The sequence below is a fragment of the Mustela nigripes genome, chromosome 1, assembly GCF_022355385.1.
Source record: "Mustela nigripes isolate SB6536 chromosome 1, MUSNIG.SB6536, whole genome shotgun sequence".
Taxonomy (NCBI): Eukaryota; Metazoa; Chordata; class Mammalia; order Carnivora; family Mustelidae; genus Mustela; species Mustela nigripes.
This window is the reverse complement of record NC_081557.1, coordinates 92,669,744-92,693,806: the sequence shown is the minus strand read 5'-3', so window position 1 is coordinate 92,693,806 and position 24,063 is coordinate 92,669,744. Positions and strand designations below refer to the sequence as shown.

The 24,063-nt window shown below is 44.7% G+C and overlaps 1 long non-coding RNA gene across 1 annotated transcript in view; it reads right to left on the bottom strand.

Annotated features, from left to right (window-relative positions):
- Positions 1-416: 416 nt before the first annotated feature.
- LOC132012862 (uncharacterized) overlaps positions 417-24,063 on the bottom strand; it is a 120,804-nt gene continuing 97,157 nt past the window's right edge. Inside the window, exon 3 of the long non-coding RNA XR_009402782.1 lies at positions 417-556. This is a non-coding gene — a long non-coding RNA (uncharacterized LOC132012862). The remainder of the gene's footprint in view (positions 557-24,063) is intronic.

Sequence of the window (24,063 nt, the reverse complement as noted above, 5' to 3'; positions counted from 1 at the left end):
AGGTGCAGGACAGAACCGGATTCAAAGTCTGGCAGTTCTCCCCAGCACTGTGACTTGGGTGAAGACCTGATTCCCTCCAGGCTTCAGCCTCCTCGATGAACAATACCACCTGCCACACGCAATCACTGTGACGATCCCCTGAACGGACCCGGGCAGTGCTCCTTGGCACCAGGCCTCTTGCTTAGCAGGGCGCAACACATGCTAGCTTCGGAAGCTTCCAGCAGTCAACCTCCACAAGTTTGAGGACCACTGGGCTCAGACCTGTCTCCTCTCCAACCCACCTTCTTCATTCCCCTTTCTTGTCTTTTTGTTAAGATTTTCCATCCTCTGGCATGCACCTGTGTTCCTATGATAGGTGAGCAGATTCAATGAGCACATGCAGGGAGGGCACTCACCGCTCCAGGCTGAGTTACCCCCGCTGCCTGAGGTGCACCAAGCATCTTTGTCCTGACCACAGCCAATTTCATCGGCTCTGCCATCACAGCCTCTTCCGGGGCATCTTGGGGCTCTCTCCAAATTCACACTCAAAAGCCCACAGCAGGACTGGTCCTCTTCTCTGCAACAACAAAACCCAGGGACCTTGTAAAGCACAACCAGGGAGAGGGGCTCATTGCCTAGAGGAAACCAGAGGGGTCAGCAGCCAGGACAGAGGAAAGCCAGGCCCATGGACCCAGCAAAGGGAGCTGAGTGGATGATTTCCTTCCCACTCTTTGTCCATTTTGCTTAAATCAAAGCTCATAGCCATCCCTCTCCCTTAATCAAAGCAATTGTGATTTCTGCTAACTTGCCCTATAGACATTAACTCTCTACCAAGCATGGCCAGATCCCGCAGAAGTCAGTGCCCCGTGAGACAGAGGGGTTCCAAGTAGCACCCCTCCATGCATCCGGGAGAAGTAGCTATTTGTCCTCTGTCCCCTGCCAGCCCAGGAGAGCTGGGGACTTTGGCCTCAGAAACTCAGCCTCCAAGAAGGGAATTATCTTGTCTTCCTAAAAACCAGAGAAATGCCCTTGCTGAGGGAAGGATCAAAATATGAAAATAATCCACGTTCACAGCCATGCTGTCTAAGGGTCCTCTGTTGTCCGGGCCGGTCTTTGGATGCAAGAAGACCACTACAGCCTCAGGAAGGTGAATGGGCGGCCCCTGAAGATGACCGAGCTGTGCTCCAGCAACAGAAGCAGCCCAGATTTATGCAGGCCACCAGTACATCTCTGAAGTCCTGGTGATCTGTTATCAGAAGTACATGGATGAGGCTTCTAAGAAGGAGACCAAAGACATCCTCATCCAGTACAAGCAGCCCTGCTGTAGCTGATCCCCTACCCTGAAATCCAAAAAACTTGCTGGTCTAGGTGCCAAGGCTCACTACCGGAAATCCTACCAATAAGCCCATCAGGGGGATCAGAGTTCATCTTTATAATAAACATTTTGGGGGGCACCTGGGTGGCTCAGTTGGTGAAGCACCTGTCTTTGGCTCAGCTCATGACCCCAGGATCCTGGGATCGAGTCCTGTGTCAGCCTCTCTGCTCAGCAGAGAGCCTATTTCTCCTTTTCCTCCCAGCTCGTGCTCTCTGTCACTATCTCTGTCTGTCTGTCTGTCTCTCTCGCTCACTCAAATAAATAAATAAATCTTTAAAAAACATAAAAAGTGTATATATAATAAACAATTGTCACAGGACTAATAAAGGTTGAAAATAATCACTTCCTGTTTTTTTTTATATTTTTATTTTCCAACTTTTTTTATTTTTATTTTATTTTTTTTGAAAAGGCTACATACTATATGATTCTTTTTTTATTTTTTTTTAAAGATTTTATTTATTTATTTGACAGACAGAGATCACAAGTCGGCAGAGAGGCAGGCAGAGAGAGAGAGGAAGGGAAGCAGGCTCCCTGCTGAGCAGAGAGCCAGATGCGGGGCTCAGTCCCAGAACCCTGGGATCATGACCTGAGCCGAAGGCAGAGGCTTTAACCCACTGAGCCACCCAGGCGCCCCTGATTCTTTTTTTTAATTAATTAATTTATTTTCAGCATAACAGTATTCATTATTTTTTCACCACACCCAGTGCTCCATGTCATCCATGCCCTCTATAATACCCACCACCTGGTACCCCAACCTCCCCCCCCCCCCCGCCACTTCAAACCCTTCAGATTGTTTTTCAGAGTCCATAGTCTCTCATGATTCACCTCCCCTTCCAATTTCCCCCAACTCCCTTCTCCTCTCTAACTCCCCATGTCCTCCATGCTTTTTGTTATGCTCCAGAAATAAGTGAAACCATATGATAATTGACTCTTTCTGCTTGACTTATTTCACTCAGCATAATCTCTTCGAGTCCCGTCCATGTTGCTACAAAAGTTGGGTATTCATCCTTTCTGATGGAGGCATCATACTCCATAGTATATATGCAGTAACCTCTTCGATATCAGCCACCGCAACTTCTTTCAAGATATGTCTCCAAAGGCAAAGGAAACAAAAGCGAAAATAAACTTTTGGGACTTCATCAAAATCAAAAGCTTCTGCACAGCAAAGGAAACAGACAAAAAAACAAAGAGGCAACCCATGGAATGGGAGAAGATATTTGCAAATGACAGTACAGACAAAAGGTTGATATCCAGGATCTATAATGAACTCCTCAAACTCAACACACACACAAAAGAGGCAATCATATAAAAAAATGGGCAGAAGATATAAACAGACACTTCTCCAATGAAGACATACAAATGGCTATCAGACATATGAAAAAATGTTCATCATCACTAGCCCTCAGGGAGATTCAAATTAAAACCACGCTGAGATATCACCTTACACCAGTTAGAATGGCCAAAACTAACAAGACAGGAAACAACATGTGTTGGAGAGAATGTGGAGAAAGGGAAACCCTCTTACACTCTTGGTGGGAATTCAAGTTGGTGCAGCCTCTTTGGAGAACAGTGTGGAGATTCCTCAAGAAATTAAAAATAGAGCTTCCCTATGACCCTGCAATTGCACTCCTGGGTATTTACCCCAAAGATACAGATGTCGTGAAAAGAAGGGCCATCTGTACCCCAACGTTTATAGCAGCAATGGCCACGGTTGCCAAATTATGGAAAGAACCAAGATGCCCTTCAATGGAAGAATGGATAAGGAAAATATGGTCCTGTTTTGTTTTCTTGTTCTTTACCACTCAGTGACCCCTCGCCTCTTGGAGTTAGAAAAAAAAGTCCTCTGGCTTTTCATTTCGCTGTGAGGAAATGAGGTCGGAGTATCTGTGAGACTTGCCCAAGGTTATGGGAACTGCGTCTGGCTGAAGGTTCCCTCCACAGCGACCCAGAAGCAGACACAGCCGCTGCTCTGGAAGCAGACACTGGAGCAGAAGTTGACACTGAGTCAACCCACTTCTCAGTGAGGTTGATACTCAGCAGTCATTGTGTGCCAGACACCGTGCCAGCTGCTTACATGTGTATTATTTTATGAGATTGTCTTGTTCCGTGCCAGACTTGTCCCAGCACTGGTCAACAGTAGTTGCTCCATAATGAGGGGTTTCTTCTTTGTCCTCGGAGCTGGGGATGGAGTAGTGAGAGTCGATTTAGAGTCAAGCTGGGTTTGAACCTCATCCCTGCCATTTGTCAGCTTTTTGGCCTTTACGTCCCTAAGCTTCAATTGTCCTATCTCTAAAATGGAGGTGATAACTAATGGTAAGTTGTAAAGTCAGCCAATGATAGCAGTTCCTGTCACTGAACATCTCCTCATCGTTGAATCAGCTCCCTAGGCTGATCACCTCAGAAGTTAAGATACATAAATATGCAACCACAAAGCAAAGCAGAGTAGAGACCAGAGGTGGGTTATGCGGTTCCAGAGGGTGACTTTATGTCTGAGAATGACGGGAAGGCTTCCTGGAGCAGGTATCATTGTAGGTGAGTCTGTGTGGGTTGAGGCGGAAGCAGTGATTCTGAGAAAAAAGCAAAGGTAAGGATGAGGATATGAGAGAATACAGCAAGTGTTCAGGTCCAAGAGCATAGGGATCTAGAATTTGGGGAAGACTGGAAGTTTAGGGGAATGAAGATAAATCTGGAAAAACAAGTAGGGGTCAATTTGTGATGGCCAAAGATTGCAGATCTTATTCTGCTGACAGTGCGGAGTCAGAAAAACATTTTAAACAGGGTAATGGTATGAAAGAGCTGAGACTTACAATGATTAATTAGGCCAAGTGTCCAGCATTATTTGGAAGGCAGAAGCTTCCAAAGAAGAAAGGAGAAGCTATTGCTTTGATTTGATCAACCACAGCTACAATTCATCAATGAAGGCCTGATGTAGGGAGTAACATGTGGAGGGAAAGATAAAAATGAATATAAGACAAAGATCAGAGGTAAAAGAGAGAGGACTGAGCCACAGACTGGATGTAGAAATGAGGCAGAGGCAGGGCAGGAGGAAGGCGAGGAATGGAGTGTCATGAACCTACGTGGGAAAGTAGCAACAGTTGAACAGACGCACAGAGAAAGGAAGACCAGGAGTCTACCTCGGAAGGAGGGCTCAGGAGACCTGGTAATGTAGAAAGAGCTGCAGAAAGAGAGAAGATGCAGGAGAGAGGGTAACCAGGAGAGTAAGATCCCGTGTGAGGCCAGAAACCCTCCTGGGACCCTTGGTCAGGACAAGAGCATGGAGTGGAAAAACAAAGGAAGACACAGAAGAACTTTAAGCTGGGGAGAAGGAAAAGCAAATTTATTCATGGATATTCCCATTCCTTCCATAAACATCCACTGAGCGCCTACTATTGCCAGTCAGGAAGCCAACCCTTCTGAGCCTGCATTAGACTTCCCAGCAACTTAGAGACAAGGGAAGCTCTAAGGGAAGGGGTTCAGTGTCCTTGGGAACTTATTAAGAATGCCAGTTCCTTGCCCCAACCCCTAAAGATACCAGTTCAGGATCACTCTCCACGTGGCTTTTTGGGAGATGATAGCTGGAGAGGCTTAATTAAAAGCTCGTGAGAGTTTTGGGGTCATAGTTGAGGCCCCAGATGTTAGCAGAGCTAGGCTGCACTTAACAGCCTGAGTGTGTGGGAAGCAGTGTGTGGGGCTTCCCATCACTGGCATGCATGGAGGGAAGAACAGGGGAGCAGAGGTGGGGACTGTAGGCATCACTAAGGGAGCTAAGGGAGTGTTGCAAATGGCCCAACTCTAATCTTCATGAGGCCCAGCACACCCCCATTTCTGACCTCATCTTCCACTTTTCCCAACCCCTGAGAAACCTTCCAGGAGTTCCAGGGAACTAGACACCTAGGCTTCTAGGTTTCCTTCAGCTCTGATATTTAATTATAATTACATTTAACACATCTAACAATCAGATCCATTCAAAGGAGACAGTCCTCTTGATAATGCCTAATGTTTGTGATGAATGTCACAGTTGTCAGCGATTTCATGCATGTTACCATACATTATATTCTACCAGCATTTCTCCAAGTATGATCCATAGACCACCAGCTTCAACACCACCTGGAGCATGTTAGAAATGCAAATGCGGAGGTCTCAGCCCAGACCTATTATATCAATCACCTGCAGAGCCAGGGCCCTGGAGGCTGAACTTTTTTTTTTTTTTTTAAAGATTTTATTTATTTATTTATTTATTTGACAGAGATCACAAGTCTGTGAGAGGCAGGCAGAGAGAGAGGAGGAAGCAGGCTCCCTGCAGAGCAGAGAGCCCAATGCGGGGCTCAATCCCAGAACCCTGGGACCATGACCTGAGCCGAAGGCAGCAGCTTAATCCACTGAGCCACCCAGGCGCCCCTGGAGGCTGAACTTTTAATGCGCTCCGGGGTAACTCTAACTTGGCAACTGGACATATGGTAAAAAAAGAAAAAAATTGAATCTTTGTCCCTAGTTTACTGCACAGAGCTTCAAAACCCCTTGGAATTTCCAGGTAGGAGTGTCTTTTGTTGAAGAAACCTCTTACACCATTGGTAGGAATGCAAGTTGGTGCAGTCACTTTGGAAAGCAGTGTGGAGATTCCTCAAGAAATTAAAAATAGAGCTACCCTATGACCCTGCAATTGCACTACTGGGTATTTACCCCAAAGATACAGATGTAGTGAAAAGAAGGGCCATCTGTACCCCAATGTTCATAGTAGCAATGGCCACGGTCACCAAACTGTGGAAAGAACCAAAGTGACCTTGAATGGACGAATGGATAAAGAAGATAAGGTCCATATATACAATGGAGTATTACTCAGCCATCAGAAATGATGAATACCCAAAGTCTGTATCAACATGGATGGGACTGGAGGAGATTATGCTGAGTGAAATAAGTCAAGCAGAGAAAGTCAATTATCATATGGTTTCACTTACTTGTGGAGCATAAGGAATAACACAGAGGACATTAGGAGAAGGCAAGGAAAAGTGAATTGGGGAAATTCAGAAGGGGAGATGAACCATGAGAGACTGTGGGCTCTGAGAAACAAACAGGGTTTTAGAGGAGAGGAGGGTGGAGGTTTGGGTGAGCCTGGTGATGGGTATTAAGGAGGGCACGGATTGCATGGAGCAATGGGTGTGGTGCATAAATAATGAATCTTGGAACACTGAAAAAATAAAACAAAATTTTTAAAAAAAATTTTTTTTAAAGGGGGAGTGTCTTTTGTTATTCATAATGAGCTCCTTTTGACCATACCTGAGTTTATGCTAATAGTGGGCCCTTATGGCCAAGCCAGCAGGGCCAAGAACAGGACTTTCAGCCCCACCCCACAACCTCTGAGGAGGGCAGAGGGACCGGAGATTGAATTCCATTGCACGACTGTCGCTTTGGTCAACCACGCCTACATACTGAAACTCATCATACCTCCAGGTACCGAAGCTCAGGGGACGTTCCCGGTTGGTAAACATACTGATATGCTGGGAGGGGGATTTGACCTGATTTTATAAGGAGAGGGTATGGAAGGTCTGTGCCACCCCACACCCTGAGACCATTTGGCTGTTCCTGAGTTGTATCCTTTAGAATGAAACTGTAATTGTAAGCATAGTGCTTTCAGTGAGTTCTAAAAATTATCAAAACTGACAGCACGTTTCTGGGAACCCCTGGATTTGCAGCCAGGTCAGAACAGAAGTGCAGATTGGACAGGGACCTCATTTGTGGCAGGCATCTAGGGTTAGGGCAGTCTTGATGGAGACATAAGCTTTCACATCGGGATCGGATGGGAATTCTGCGTAGTGTCAAAATTAAATCAAATTGCAGGAAACTCCACTGGTGTCAGAGAACTGGTGTCAGAACAAAGGAACCATAGTCTTCCATAAGCCAAACCGTAATCCTGCAAGTTACATATCAGTATCTTCATGCTACAGAAGGGCCGGCCCCAGATCATGCCTCTTCCCTTCAGGCCTTCCCTCCTGACCTCAGTTGCCTCACAGTCTACCATGCCCCCAAGATGGTGGTAAAATCACAAAGCTTAAGGGCTGGAACCCGCCTTGTGGTGATGGGGGTGGGGGTTGGGGGGCAGTTACCTCCTCAACCCATGAAGGCCAACGGCCAGGGAGGTAATGAGAAAGAGCTCCGGCCCTCAGACCTCTCAAAGTTTAAATTACACCTTTCTGAACGTGCGTGTCTTGTGTAATCCTCAAAGATTTGTACTTGTGACAGCCTAGGAGAATTACAGGTGACTTGAAAGCAATTTAATGATAATAAAAATAAAATAAAAACAGTAAACAGCACTGCTGCTCCCTCTAATTTCCCAGCATCTTTATCATAGAAATGCCGCCATTCTTCTTCCCACAGACGATTAATGAATCTGCAATGGCCACAACAGGAGGCCGGGCTGCCCTCACTCATTCTTTCTGCTGCGGCTCCCAGCTCCAGGCCAGGGCTTCCCCAGGCCCCTCCAGACTTCAGGAGCAGCCCTCAGAGGGCCCGGGCCCTCCTCCAGATGCCAGGCTTTCCTCCTCTGCCCCTCCCCTGGGTGGCCCAGAGCTGTCTTCTGCAGCCAGGTTTGTGCCAGCGCCCTGCTGATCTGAGCAGCCACAAATTGACCTTCTCTCCAGGTGTCTCCTTGCCTCCCTCCTAGCATTAATATGCTCCTTAAAGAGCTGCAAGCTCAACAAGTCTCTGTTATGCAGGTTAATTCCAAGCGCAGCCAAGCTGTGATCAAACGACCTTTACCCACTTCCCTGCTAATTTTGATGGGCAGCTCCATTTTCCTTCTCCCTCCCGGTCCCCCCTTGCTCTAAATTGGAAATCTATCAATTTTCTAGGTAAATGGAAAATAAAGACACCCAGGCACAAGCAACACACTCGCCTGCATACACACTCACACTCACACTAATACTAACATACCGTTGTTGAGGCAGAGGCTGGACCAGACCTGGTATTTTTTTTTTTTAATTCTTAATTTCCAGTTCCACACAGGAACTGGATCCTGAGCTGATGCCAATAGAAAGCAAAGGTGTTGAAAGAGAATGAATCCCTTGTCCACAATTGTAGTCCTTGCTTCAACAGTGGGAGACTAGCAGTAACAATGGGGGTAATAATAACAAACACTAATGTTTGTCAAGTGCTTACTACTTACCAGTCACTTCCCAAGGATGAGCTCATTTAATTTTCTCAACACTTCTATGAAATGAGAATTATTACCCCCGGTTTATAGAAAAAGAAATTGAGGCTACAAGACATTATGTCAAATGTTGAAGGACACACATACAGAGTCAGAGTGAGCATTTGAACCCGGATGGTCTGATTCCAAAGTCAAGCTCTTGTTTTGCTCCCAGCAGCATGACCAGGGACCTATCACATAATCATGTAAAGCCTCAGTTTCTCCACCTGCACCATGAGGATAATCAGATTGACCTCCTCAGGCTCCAGGAGGATACATTCAGCAGTGACCATCCTCTGAAAGATGCAAATCATGGTCGGTGTGCCATTATTATAATGATGATTGAATTAATTAATTAATTCCTTGTACAGATATTTCCTGATCACCAGTATGTGCCAGTCCTGTTCTAGGCCCAGGGATACAGCAGTGATCAAAACAGATAAATACCCTGTCTCCCAGGAGGCATTCAAGTGGGGAAAATTGACCAAAACAAGTAAAATACATAATGAATCAGATGAGGCTTAGTGCTAGAGAGGAAATCAAGTTGGGGGAGGGGGGTCTAAGGAGTGAGGGTGGGAGGGCTGCATTTTTACATAAGTTGGTCAGGAAGACCTCACAAGAGCGAGTGATATTTGGACAAAGGTTAAAGGGAATGGGGGAAGTCAGGCAAGAGTCATTGGAGAAGGACCATTCCAAGCAGTGGGAACAGCAAAAGGAAAGCCCCTAAGGCTGAACCAGCAAAGAGACCAGAATGGATGGGCAGAGAGAGGGAGGAGAAAGAAGCAAGAGGTGAGTCCGAAGAGGTAAAGCCGGTGGTGGGCCATGGAAGGCCTCATAGGCCACTGCCTCTGACTCTACATGTGGCGGGCGGGGGCGGGCGGGTGTTGCATGGGTGCCTAGAAGAGTTTGAGCAGAGCAGTGATATAATCTAACATATTTAAAGCGTCACTGTAGCAGGGCAGGAGCAGAAGCAGGGAGACCAGCAGTTAGGAGGCTGGTGCCACTAACCTAGATGACAGAAGATGGTGGCTTGAACCAGGAGGGAGAGTGGAGGTGAAGAGAGGGATTTGGATTCTGAATATATCTGAAAGTAGAACCAACCAGATATGCTTATGGATCTGGAGGTCAGTGGGGAAGAAAGCGACAAGTCACTGATGACTCCGTTTCTGACCTCAGCCGATGAAGGAATGGAGACCACTTACCCAAATGGAATAGAGTAGGACATGTGGATATTATGGGCTGAACCACAAGAGATCTGTTGAAGTCCTAATTCCTAATACCTGAGAATGTGGCTTTATTTGGAAATAGGGTCTTTGCAGAGGTAGTCAAGTTAAGATCAGGTCATCAGGGTGGGCTCTGGCAAGACTGGTGTCCTCACATACATGGAAAATTTGGACACGGATTCACATGCACACACAGGTTGGGAGTTGGAGAGAAGCTGGAAGTTACACTGCCCCAAGCCAAGGAACTATCAAAAGCAAGGACATGGACCAGATCCTTCTCTGATTCCTCAGAGGTAGCAGCACACTGACAACACCTTGATTCAGATCCTAGCCCCCAGACTGCAAGACGATACACTTCTGTTGCTTAACCCACTCAGTTAGTGGTACTTTGTTACGGCCAGTATGGAGGGCAGGGTCGGCAGTTCCTTTTCAGACATCCCATCCACGTGGAGATGAGGAGGAAGCAGCTAGGTAGGAGTCTGGGGCTGAGGGGTGAGGACTAAACTGGACACATTCATTTGAAAGTCATCTTCTCTGCTGAGAACTTACAGCTAGGGCACTGGCTGCCATCAAGTAGGGCAGATAGAGGAGAGGTACGAGGGCTGAGCTCTGGAACATTCCACCACTATGAGGACAGGGAGTTAAAAAGGAGTTGATGAGTAGAGGAGAACCAGGAGAAGTGGTGTCCTGAAAGGCAAACGAAAGAAATGTTTGGGGAAGGAAGAAGTCGTCAGCTGTCAAATGTCGGCAATGAGCCAAGTCTGATGAACACAAAGATTTGACCATTGGATATAGCAACTCAAAGCTCATTTGCGACCTTGACAAGGGCAGTTTCAGAGGGGGAGCACAGCCTAACTGGAGTCAGTTGAAGAGAAAACTGGAGGAGAGAAATTGGAGGCACAGGCATAGACAATTCTTTGGTGAGATTTGCTCAAGGGAGACAAGGGGTCAAGACAACTTTTTTCAAGGTGAGAGAGGTAACAGCATGCTCTATGCTGAGAAAATGATGCAGCAGAGAGTGGGATATGGATGAGACAGGCGACAGCAAGAATTGCAGGTGACACACTTAGAAATCTGGTGGGGGTGGGATTGCATACTTGATCAGGAGCATGGGTGATACACCCAGAACAGGAGAGACAGGATGACAGGCAGGAGCATGGATGGGCTGATGTGGTGGTGGTGGCATAGGAGGCAAAGTCAGAAGCTAAGAGCAAAGAGGGGAAAGGGATGACACAGGCATGGGGGACAGTGGTAGAGTGAGAGGTGGGAAGATATAGTGGGATAGTCCACAGCACAAGGGGCCACCTGAGGTCTGGCTCCTAAATGTGGAGTAACATCAATCACATGAGATTGTGTTTTTTTTCTCCCACCATGTTTGGCTGCCCACGTGGAAGCTCAAACTTCATCAGAGCTGGGGCTTTGCTCTTCAAATGCAAAGAGAGAAGAAGCAAAGGAGCTGAGGGCATGCCAAAGCAGTAATTTAAGGAATTTAGGCTGGATGGTGATAAAAAGGAGGGCCTGCGAAGGGCAGCAATCCCCAAAGGGTATCTGGATCAAGGAACTGTATGTTCCAATGGGGGGTGGATTGTTAGAGTCGAGAGTACTAGCACTTAAGAATAAAAGTGGGGGTCAGAGAATAAAAGTGGAGGCTCCTTAAATGCATATATTGGAGGGGTGGCAATGGCTGACAATGACAAGGTGAAGGGTATGGCCAAGGGAGTGGGTGGCTGGCACAGGGTGGAAAACAAGAACATTGGAGGAGGAGGTCAAGGACTGAGAATCCAAGGTCCTGAAAGACTCATAGGTACTGAACCCAGCAGGCATTTTCAGACAGGTGGTATTGGAGATAAACAGTGAGCCAGGAGCTAAAATCTAGAAGAAACGAGAGCAAGCCACCAAGAGTCATTAGGAAACCACAACTCCTGATATGATTCCCCACACTCTGCGTTCTGACAGAAGAGATCGAGAATAGGGTGAAAGCAACCATGAGAAGCAAGGAAGGGTCCTAGGTCTCCAGAAAATGGTATCCTTAGGGTAGAACTTTAGAGTAGGGACTTTCAAAAAAGAAATTAAGAAAAGCTGTTTTGCTGATGACTGACCATGAATCCCAGAGGGCAGGAGCTTAGAAGGAAGGAGACATTAAGGCAGAAGAGGAGGCATGCAGAGCCCAGTGGAGGGCTGGGCTCCATTAGGGGTGGGGATGGGGTGGGAGGGACTTCTCCATGACTGACTTAAGTGAGGATGAAAGTGTTCAGAGCCATGAAGTCAGGACAGATGCCTAACCTCACTGTGGGTGGTCTCCTATGAAAACACCCCTTTCATTTGCCTTCAGCGAATGCTGGAAGCTTCTGCTACTGCCACCCTCAAAAAAGCCAACAACTCCACCATCGCATCAGTCCGCAAACAAAGTCTCCTTGGCCAGGCCGCCTTCCTTATCTGTCTGCTCTCTAAGCCCAAGTCTGTGGACAAGTCTGATTTGTGCAAACTCACCTATGAGCCAGGCCTCACCAACAAGGGAGGCTGACTGTGCAAGTCTTGTGGCCTCTACCCTAGGAAGAATTATCCAAAATCTGTGTGAACTGCCCAAATCTAAGGAGGGTGTTCAAAGATTCTGGCAAGCCCAAAATGTCAAATATTGATTAGATAACAGGGAAAAGAGTCATTTTTATTATTATTTTGTCTAAGTTTTACAAGAAAGAGATGGGGAGCCACTGTGCAGCCACTCTGTGCAGCACTTCTCAGATGAGGTCTCTAACCTTCCAGCTGCAGTTGAAAACACTATTTCTATTGATTAGCGCCAAGGACTCAATAAGGCACGTGCATGTTCTCAGGTAGGACTTTAGGTCTGAGCCTTCCCAGATAAGATCAGACCCGTTTAGAGCTCACTCCACAGCAAAGCACACTCTTGACTCTGGAAAGACAAGATGATAGAGGTTTCTATTTACTCAGCAGCCCCTGTGTGCCAGACACTATAATCTTCACTCGGCATGCATGATCTCCTTTAATCCTCAAGGCGACTCTGTGAGGAAGGTAGTGGGATTACCATATTAGAGATAAGGAAATGGAATTTTAAAGAAAATATTAGTAAGTTCCTTATGACACCCACCACCCCCCACTGCCTCCGTTACCTCCAGCAGCTACAAGCTCCCCATACATGGATGTGCAGGTTGTGCACTGCACAACTCCATGAGGCATAATTGTACCCATTGTGGATGACACTACCTGGAGCTGCGCAGCGCACAGCCTATGTGCTCAGATGTAGCCTCTGCTCCCTTGGTTCCCAAATCCGTTTCCTCACAACTATATTAGAGAGTCCAGTCATCAAAATCTTTTACGTAAGAGCTCCTTAAAGGTCAGGGAAGATCTCTTCTGTGTGTCCACAGAGAGCAGCACAAAGCCGGGCACATGGCAGGTGCACAGTAAATGGCTGCAAGATTAAAGGCTATGAAAGATGAACATGAATGTGCTCGTCAGCTCCTGAATTGCTGGATCTACAGAGGCACCACTTGAAGCCTGAAATAGGTAGTTTAAAACAAATGAAAGGAAGAGCTACTGCTTGCACAGCTGGTTGTCAGCTTATAAAACTCATTAACCCCAGAGGTGGTACAGGCGGCAAATACTAATGGACTCCAGGTGTGTCTAGGAAAGTTCAAGGTTTCTACAACCATAGCGTACTATTAAGGAGAGTAGCCAAGAAAGGGGCCACAGACTTTGTTTGAACACCCACTGTATTCCTTGCCCTGGGCTAGACTGAGCACCTTATCTTAGGGATGCCTCCAAGTCTGTTTCCTTCTATGTTAAAAATTATTACCATCTACCTACTGGGGTAGCTAAGGCCCTTAGCACCAGCCTGGCACAGTGTTAATACTCAGCGTAAGTTAACTATTATCCCCAGAAGTAACAGTAACATATGGAATCGTGCTGACCTTTCACTAGCAGGAAAAAGTCTTCACAAAACCTGCATCTCATACCAAGAAACTGGGTTCAATTATCCTCTTATATGGACAGTTCACTGATCAAGACTTTAAAAAACCTAACCTTTAGCCTTTGGGATTGCACATAAATAGAAGAGCAATTTGATGATTTTCATCCCTTGTGATGTTCAGCCAGAGTGATCTCGAACTAAAGCAGCAACAGAATGTGAATGTGCTTCGAGCATCCCCCAGCTCCTGTCACTTCTACCAAGAGCTTTCAGGGGACCAACACTGTGTCAGGCACCAAATGAAATGGTCACATAAAACTTCTGCCTTCCTACATGAGCTTTCTGTGCAGAGAGCTTTGTGTGCCGCTTTCTGTGGCTATTGTGGTACCCAGACGACATGAAAGCAGATTAGTATCATTGGAAGCCACATTGCAAAGAAAACCATCTCAAATTTTCCAGCTTAGTCATGCTTCCTTTCCTACAAGCCTGCATGTAGCCCCTTGGCAGTCAGCCCTGCTGGACTATGCACCCCTTGAAGGCAATGATCACTCAGCTCTGTGTCATTTCTTCTCTGGATCCATAAGCCCATCCACAAGCTCCTTGCTCAGTGGGGAGCCTGCTTCTCCCTCTGCCTGCTCTGCCTGCTGTTCCCCCTGCTTGTGGCCTCTCTCTCTATCAAATAACTAAACAAAATCTTAAAAAAAAAAAACAAAGTGTTATTAGGTTCCAAAATGAGCTCTGCCATTATTTCGTCATGTGGCCTTGAAAAAGTTACTTGATCTCTCTAAGGTTCAGTTTCTTTAACTGTAACATGGGACTAATGCTAACACCTACCATGTAAGTTTGTTGTCACTATTAAGTAAGCAAATACAGAAAGCACTTACGCATCAACACACATTCATTGAGTTCATACTACGCACCAGACCACCCAGTCTAAGAGCTGGGACTACCTCATTAAGCAAAACAGATAAAAATCTCTGCCTTCACAGAGCTTCTATTCTTAACTGGGGAAGCAGGCAAAACATAATAAATTAGAGAATTCTCTAGCATGTGAGAGGGTGAGGGTTTTTGAGGGCAGGGTAGAGCAGAGTAAGGCGATGGGGAAAGGTTTGCAGTTTAAGTTGAAATGGTCAGGGTGATCCTCACAGAGATGGGAGCAGTTGAGCAATGACTCAACGTAAGGGAGTGAGCCAGGGGGCCATCTAGGGAGAGCATTTCAGGCCCAGGAAACAGCTGATGGAAAGGCCTCAAGGTGGGAGTGTGCCTGGTACATCCCATGTGGTTGGAGCAACAGGTGAGAGGGCAGACTAGCAAGAGATGAGTCCAAGGGGGAATGGGAGGTCAGATCCCATAGGACCTGATGGACACAGTATGGCTGTGGCTTTTTTCTTGTTTTCTTTAGTGAAATGGGGATCCTTTCTGAGCAGCAGAGGGACAAGGTCTGATTTACCCTCTGAGGGGGTCACTTTGACTATTGTGTGGAGGCCCTGCCGCCGGATTGGGGCACAATGCTAGCAGTTATGAATGCTCAGCAGAAACAGCTACCTTCTTGGGGGTCTTAGCAAAGCTGTTTGGCTTCCTAATTACTTATACCATCTGTTTTCATCAACTGCAGCAAAGGGCTCTGCAGAGTCGAGTAGAAGGAGCTGGAAGCTGGCACTGCAACTCTGCATGACTCGCTGTCAAGGTGCTCTGCAGAGCCAAGGGGGAGTGGGCATGTGTGTGGATGCGTGGTTGACCCCCATGAGGGGGACCCTCTGAAGCTGCTCCTTGCCTTGCCCATCTGCTAAGGGACGCTGTCCCTCTCGCTGTCAGATGGCCTCTTCTGGGCCACAGGGGTGAGCATATTCTCCCCTGTCGGCCATGAGGACGTTTACAGAACTCTTATAAATACAAGCCTGACCTCTTCTCATCCTTCTCTTCCTCTTCTTCCATCCATGCCCCCTTTTTCTCCTTCATCCACTTCCTCCCCCTTATCATCGTTTGTTCTGCCTATGACCATGCTGGGCACTTAACGTGTGTCACCTAACTTCATCTCCAGTCACTGTATGAGATGGGGACTAGGCTCTCCCCGTTGAACCCAGGGAGAAACTGAGGCCCAAAGAGGACAAAGTCACTTGTCTGAGCTCCCATGGCTCGCCCAGGGCAGAGCAGGACTAGGACCCCAAAGAGGGCAGCTTCAGAGCCTGAACTCAGAGCCATTATGCTGCTTGCCTGCCCACCCCGGCTGTTTCTCGGGAGGACCTCATTCTTTCAATCTACCCGAAATGCAGTTAACATGGCCCTCAGTCTGCAGAGAAGGAGAAATAGCAAGGTTCAGTGGAAAGGATACCCAGACCTTTACCGGGCAGGTCTGGCTTCCCACGGGCCGTGGATGTGCACAAGGCCAGACTGTGTCCTGATATTCATCTGGGGATGAGCATGTGCACATAGAGAGACAAAAAGAAGGGAGATTAGGAATGGGTGCAAATTGGGCTCTGGCCATGGACAAGGCTTATCTTATCTTGGGAGGAGGGTCCTGGAGGGGGTTGAGAGCACCCAGAACCAAAGCCTCACTCTGCCTTTCACCAGCTGGGAGACCTCTACCTCTTCACACCCATTTTCTCTTCTGTAAAATGAAGGGGAATGTAGTGCCCAGCTCACAGGCTTGATAACAAATGTGCTAAGCAGATCAAATGTGCTAAGGAATGGGGGCAAGCAAGATGGTGGAAGAAGAGTAGGGGATCTAAATTTCATCTTGTCCCAGGAGTTCAACTAGATAGCTATCAAACCATTCTGAACACCTACAAACTCAACAGGAGATTGGAGAGAAGAATAGCAGCAATTCTATGAACGGGAAAGCGACCACTTTCCAGAAGGGAGGACATGCAGAGAAGTGAATCAGAGGCGATATAGGGGAAGATATACGGCGGGGAGGAGGGAGCCTCCATTAGCTGGCTACTGACAAGTAATAGAGCAGGAGAGCACAAAATCAGGACTCTGAGGAATCTGCTCCACTGAAGGACATCATGCCAGTGGCTAAGCAGGGGGTGGAACCCTGGCTGGGACAGTATGGTCTCAGAAAGACTGGGGGTGCCTGAGTGCAGCAGAGCTCCCATGTATCAGATCAGGGAAGCTGGCTGCAAAGATGGTGCTGAGGAATGGGCTCTGAGCTTGGTATTGCCATAAACCATGATCCAAGGCACAGTCGGGCCACTGCTCTTTGAGCAGGGACCCAACAAGCAGCAGATCTGGGAGCCTCACTTTCCTCAAGGAGGAGCTGCGTGGGAGGGTGCAGAAGGAATCTGCAGGGTTTGGAAACTGTAAACGGGGCCAAGCACCAGAGTCAGAAATGCTCAGTCACAGGTTTGGTGAGCTCAGAGTGTGGCCACAGACCTGGGAGACGGGAGGGATCGATTGCTTTTTTTCTGAGGGCACACTGAGGAGTGGGGCCCTGAGCTCTCGGTTCCTCCAGGTTGGAGTCTGGGAGGCCGCCGTTTTCATTCCGGTCCTCCAGAGCTCTACAAAAAGTGTAAAGTGTTCAGGGAACAAAAGCTCCCAAGGGGAAACGAAGCGGATTACTTAACCTTGTCCCAGGCAAGGGCGGTGCAATTCTGCCTCAGGCAAAGACATTTGAGAATAACTGCAACAGGGCCCTGTCTCGGAAGATCCAACCAAGACCAAGTTTACCAATCAATGAGAAATGCAGAACTCCAGTACTGGGGGAATATAGCACAAAGAATTCATGGCTTTTTTTCCATGGATTCTTTAGTCTTTCAGACTTAACTTTTTAAATTTTCTTGATTTTATCTTTTCTACTTTTTAAAAAATTTTCCTCTTTCCTATTTTAACCAACATCTTATCTTACAATTCCTTTTTTAATATCTTTTTAAAAATTTTTCATCTTTACAGTCATATTCCATCCCTTCATCATATTTACCCTTATTTTTGTATAAATATGTTTTTCTTTCTTTAAAATTTTGGGAGACAGTTTCCTCTAACAGACCAAAATACACCCAAAATCTAATGTGTGGCTCTGTTCTATTCACCAGTCTGATCATATGTTTTTTCTTTTTTTCCTTTTTTTTTTTTTTTTTTAACTTTCTTTCCCCCTACTTTCAGGTCTCTTCTGATTTCTTTAGTGCATATTTTTCTGGGATCATTATTACCCCTTTAGCATTTTATTCTCTCATTCACCCATTCTTCTCTACACAAAATGACAAAACAGAAAAACTCACCTCAAAAAGCGAACAAGAGGCAGTACCAACAGCCAGAAATCTAATTAATACAGATATTCATAAGTTGTCAGAACTAGAGTTCAGAATGATGATTATAAAGATGCTAGCTGGGCTTGAAAAAAAGCATAGAAGATACTATAGAACCCCTTTCTGGAGAAATAAGAGAACTACTATCTAACCAAGGCAAAATCAAAAAGGCTATTAATGAGGTATAATAATAAATGGAGGCTCTTACTGCTAGGATAAATGAAGCAGAAGAGAGAATTGGTGATATAGAAAATCAACTGATGGAGAATAAACAAGCTCAGAAAAAGAGAGATGAACAACTACTGGATCACAACGGGGGAATTTGAGAGATAAGTGATATCATAAAACAAAAAAATATTAGAATAATTGGGATCCCAAAAGAAGAAAAGGGGGAGGGGGGACAGAAGGTATATTGGAGAAAATTATAGCAGAGAACTTGTCTAATTTGGGGAAGGAAACACACATCAAAATCCAGGAGGCACAGAGAATACCCCCAAAATCAATAATAGGTCAAAACCCTGTCATCTACTAGTAAAACTTACAAGTCTCAGGGACAAAGAGAAAATCCTGAAAGTAGCTCAGGACAAGAGGTCTGTAATATACAACAGTAGAAATATTAGATTGGCAGCAGACTATCCACAGAGACCTGACAGGCCAGAAAGGACTGGCATGATATATGCAGAGCACTAAATGCGAAAAATATGCAGCCAAGAATACTATATCCAGCTAGGCTGTCATTGAAAATAGAAGGAGAGATAAAAAGCTCCTAGGACAAACAAAAACTAAGAGAATTTGCAAACACCAAACCAGCCCTACAGGAAATATTAAAAAGGCTCCTCTAAGCAAAGAGAGCCTAAAAGTAACATAGATCAGAAAGGAACAAAGACAATATACAGTAACAGTCACTTTACAGGCAACACAATGGCACTAAATTCATATCTTTCAATAGTTTCCCTGACTATTGACTGTAAATGGGCTAAATGCCCCAATCAAAAGACACAGGGTATCAGAATGGACTAAAAAAAAAGACCCATCAATATGCTGTCTGCAAGAAACTCATTTTAGACCCAAAGACACCTCCATATTTAAAGTGAGAGGGTGGAAAACCATTTACCATGTTAATGGACATCAAAAGAAAACTGGGGTGGCAATCCTTATATCAGATAAATTAGATTTTAAGCCAAAGACTATAGTAAGAGAGGAGGAAGGTCCAACAAGAAGATCTAACAATTTTAAATATCTGTGCCCCTAACATGGGAGCAGCCAATTATATAAGCCAATTAATAACAAAATCAAAGAAACACATGGACAATAATACAATAATAGCAGGGGACTTTAACACCCCCTCCTCGCTGAAATGGACAGATTATCTTAGCAAAAGAACCACAAGGAAATAAAGTCTTTAAATGACACACTGGACCAGATGGGCATCACAGATGTATTCAGAACATTACATCCCAAAGCAACAGAATACACATTCTTCTCTAGTACACACAAAACATTGTCCAGAATAGACCACATTCTGGATCACAAATCAGGTCTCAACCAGTACCAAAAGATTGGGATCATTCCCTGCATATTTTCAGACCACAGTGCTTTGAAACTAGAACTCAACCACAACAGGAAAGTTGGAAAGAACTCAAATTCATGGAGACTAAAGAACATCCTACTAAAGAATGAGTGGGTCAACCAGAAAATTAAATAAGAGTTTAAAAAATTGATGGAAACAAATGAAAATGAAAACACAACTGTTCAGAATCTTTGGGATGCAGCAAAGGTGGTCCTAAGAGGAAAGTATACAGCAATACAAAACTTTCTCAAGAAATAAGAAAGGTCTCAAGTACACAACCTAACCCTACACCTAAAGGAGCTAGAGAAAGAACAGCAAAGGAAGCCTAAACCCAGCAGGAGAGGATAAATAATAAAGATCAGAGCAGAAATCAATGAAATAGAAACAAAAGAACAATAGAACAGACCAAAACAAAAGCAGGAGCTTCTTCTTTGAAAGAATTAATAAGACTGATAAAACCCTGGCCAGACTCATCAAAAACTAAAAAGAAAGGACCCAAATGAATAAAATCATGAATGAAAGAGGAGAGATCACAAACAACACCAAAGAAATAGAAACAGTTATAACAACATATTATGAACAATTATATGCCAGCAAATCAGACAACCTGGAAGAAATGGAAGCATTCCTGGAGAGTATAAACTACCAAAACTGAACCTGGAAGAAACAGAAAACCTGAACAGATCCATAATCAGTAAGGAGATTGAAGCAGTCATCAAAAATCTCCCAACAAACAAGGGCCCAGGGCCAGATGGCTTCCCAAAGGAATTCTATCAAGCATTTAAAGAAGAATTAATACCTATTCTCCTGAAAATGTTCAGAAAAATAGAAATGGAAGAAAAACTTCCAAGCTCATTTTATGAGGCCAGCATTACCTTGATCTCAAAACCAGACAAAGACCCCATCAAAAAGGAGAATTACACTAAGCATGATATGCTCTAGTTCCATCCATGTTGTCGTAATGGCAAAATTTCATTTCTTTTGATGGCTGCATAGTATTCCATTGTGTATATATACCACATCTTCTTTATCCATTCATCTGTTGAAGGACATTTAGGTTCTTTCCATAGTTTGCCTATTGTGGACATTGCTGCAAGTGGAGAAAGACAACTATCATATGATCTCCCTGATATGAGGAAGTGGTGATGCAACATGGGGGCTTAAGTGGGTAGGAGAAGAATCAATGAAACAAGATGGGATTGGGAGGGACAAACCATAAGTGACTCTTAATCTCACAAAACAAACTGAGGGTTCCTGGAGGGAGGGGGGTTGCGAGAAGGGGGGTGGGGTTATGGACATTGGGGAGGGTATGTGCTTTGGTGAGTGCTGTGAAGTGTATGAACCTGGCGATTCACAGACCTGTACCCCTGGGGAGAAAAATATGTGTTTATAAAAAATAAAAAATTTTTAAAAAAAGGAGAATTACAGACCAATATCCCTGATGAACATGGATGCAAAAATTCTCACCAAAATACTAGCCAATAGGATCCAACAGTACATTAAGAGAATTATTTACCATGACCACATGGGATTTATTCCTGGGTTTCAAGGTTGGTTCAACATCTGCAAATCAATCAATGTGATACAATACATTAATAAAAGAAAGAACAAGAACCATATGATACTCTCAATAGATGCAGAAAAAGCATTTGACAAAGTACAGCATCCTTTCTTGATAAAAACTCTTCACAGTGGAGGGATAGAGGGTACATACCTCAAAATCACAAAAGCCATCTATGAAAATCCCACAGCAAATATCATTCTTAATGTGGGAAAACTGAGAGCTTTTCCCCTAAGGTAAGGAACACTGCAGGGATGTCCATTATCACCACTGCTGTTCACCATACTACTAGATGTCCTAGCCTCAGCAATCAGACAACAAAAAGAAATAAAAGGCATCTGAATTGGCAAAGAAGTCAAACTCTCACTGTTTGCAGATGATATGTTACTTTATGTGGAAAACCCAAAAGACTCCACTCCAAAACTGCTAGAACTCATACAAGAAATCAGTAAAGTGTCAGGATATAAAATCAATACACAAAAATCAGTTGCATTCCTATACACCAACAATAAGACAAAAGAGAAAATAAGGAGTCAATTCCATTTACAATTACACCCCAAACCATAAGATACCTAGGAATAAATTTAACCGAGGCAAAGAATTTGTACTCAGAAAATTATAGGATACTCATGAAAGAAATTGAGGAAGACAGGGCACCTGGATGGCTCAGTGGGTTAAAGCCTCAGCCTTTGGCTCAGATCATGATCCTGGGGTCCTGGGATTGAGCCCTGCATTGGGCTTTCTGCTTGGCAGGAGACTGCTTCCCAGTCTCCTACTGCCTGCCTCTCTGCCTACTTGTGATCTCTGTCTGTCAAATAAATAAAATCTTTAAGAAAAAGAAAAGAAAAAAAATTAAGGAAGACACAAAAAAATGGAAAAATGTTCCATGCTCATGGATTGGAAGAACAAATATTGTGAAAATGTCTATGCTACCTAGAGCAATCTATACATTTAATGTAATCCTTATCAAAATACCATCAACTTTTTTCAAAGAAATGGAACAAATAATCCTAAAATTTGTATAGAACTAGAAAAGACCTCGACTAGCCAGAGGAATGTTGAAAAAGAAAACCAAAGCTGGTGGCATCACAATTCCAGACTTCAAGCTCTATTACAAAGCTATAATCATCAAGACAGTATGCCTGACATGAAAACAGACACATAGATCTGTGGAACAGAATAGAGAGCCCAGAAATGGACCCTCAACTCTATGGTTAACTCATCTTCAACAAAGCAGGAAAGACTGTCCAATGGAAAAAAGACAGTCTCTTCAACAAATGTTGTTGTAAAAATAGGAAAACCACCTGCAGAAGAATGAAACTGGACCATTTCCTTACACATAAAAATAGACTCAAAGTGGATTAAATATCTCAATGTGAGACAGGAATCCATCAAAATCCTTGAGGAGAACACAAGCAGCAACCTCTTCCTCCTCGGTCGCAGCAATGTCTTCCTAGAAACATCGCCAAAGGCAAGGGAAGCAAGGGCAAAGATGAGCCATTGGGACTTTATCAAAATAAAAATCTTTTGCACAGCAAAGGAAATGGTCTACAAAACCAAAAGACAACCAAGAGAATGGGAGAAGATATTTGCAAATGTCTTATCAGATAAAAGGCTAGTATCCAAAATCCATAAAGAACTTATCAAACTCAACATCCAGTGAACAAACAAGCCAATCAAGAAATGGGCAGAAGACATGAACAGACATTTCTGCAAAGAAGACATCCAAATGGCCAACAGACACATGAAAAAATGCTCAACATCACTCAGCACCAGGGAAATACAAATCAAAACCACAGTGAGATACCACCTCACACCAGTCAGAATGGCAAAAATTAACAAGTCAGGAAACAACAGATGTTGGCCAGGATGCAGAGAAAGGGGAACCCTCCTATACTGTTGGTGGGAATCCAAGCTGACGCAGCCACTCTGGAAAACAGTATAGAGATTTCTCAAAAAGTTGCAAACAGAGCTACCCTACAACCCAGCAATCACATTACAGGGTATTTACCCTGAAGATACAAATGTAGTGATCCGAAGGGGCACGTGTACCGCAATGTTTATAGCAGCAATGTCCACAATAGCCAAACTGTGGAAAGAGCCTTGATGTCCATCAACAGATGAACGGATAAAGAAGATGTGATATATATATATACCATAGAATACTATGCAGCCACCAAAAAACCCAAAATCTTGCCATTTGCAATGATGTGGATGGAACTAGAGGGTATTACACTAAGTGAAATAAGTCTGTCAGAGAAAGACAATTATAAGATCTCACTAATATGAGGATTTGAGAAACAAGACAGAGGATCATAGGGGAAGGGAGGGAAAAATGAAACAAGACAAAATCAGAGAGGGAGACAAACTGTAAGAGACTCTTAATCTCAGGAAACAAACTGAGGGTTGCTGGAGGAGAGGGGGCTGGGAGGGATGGGGTGGCGGGGTGATGGACATTGGAGAGGGTATGTGCTACGGTGAGTGCTGTGAATTGTGTAAGACTGATGAATCATAGACCTGTACCCCTGAAACAAATAATACATTATATGTTAATTTTTTTATTTAAAAATAAAGAAATAATAAAAATTATATCCTAGCAAAACCAAAAAAATGTGCTAAGGCACAATGACATAGGAAAACCTCTGAACACTGCAAATGACAAGATACGCAGAGACGTGGCTCACTTCTGATACTTGGCCCAGATGACATCCTCTACACACCAAAGTCTTTTAAAGAGAGTTTGAGCTGTGGGTCAAAGGGAAAGTTTACCTTGGAAGCCTGGTCCCCACCTTTGGAATTAAAAGGCTTGGACCCAGGGGGAGGGGTGCATATCCAGGACTGCCCACATACCAGGCTGAAGGTCTGCAAACATGGCTCCCTGCGGGCAGCCCAGGCCTCTGTCCACATGTGAGCTCCTTAAGGGAAGGTCTTCCCGTTGTTCTGGAATGGCACTGGGGATGACTCACTCTCCCCCAACAAGGTCTGTCTAAGGTAGAGGAGGCATCT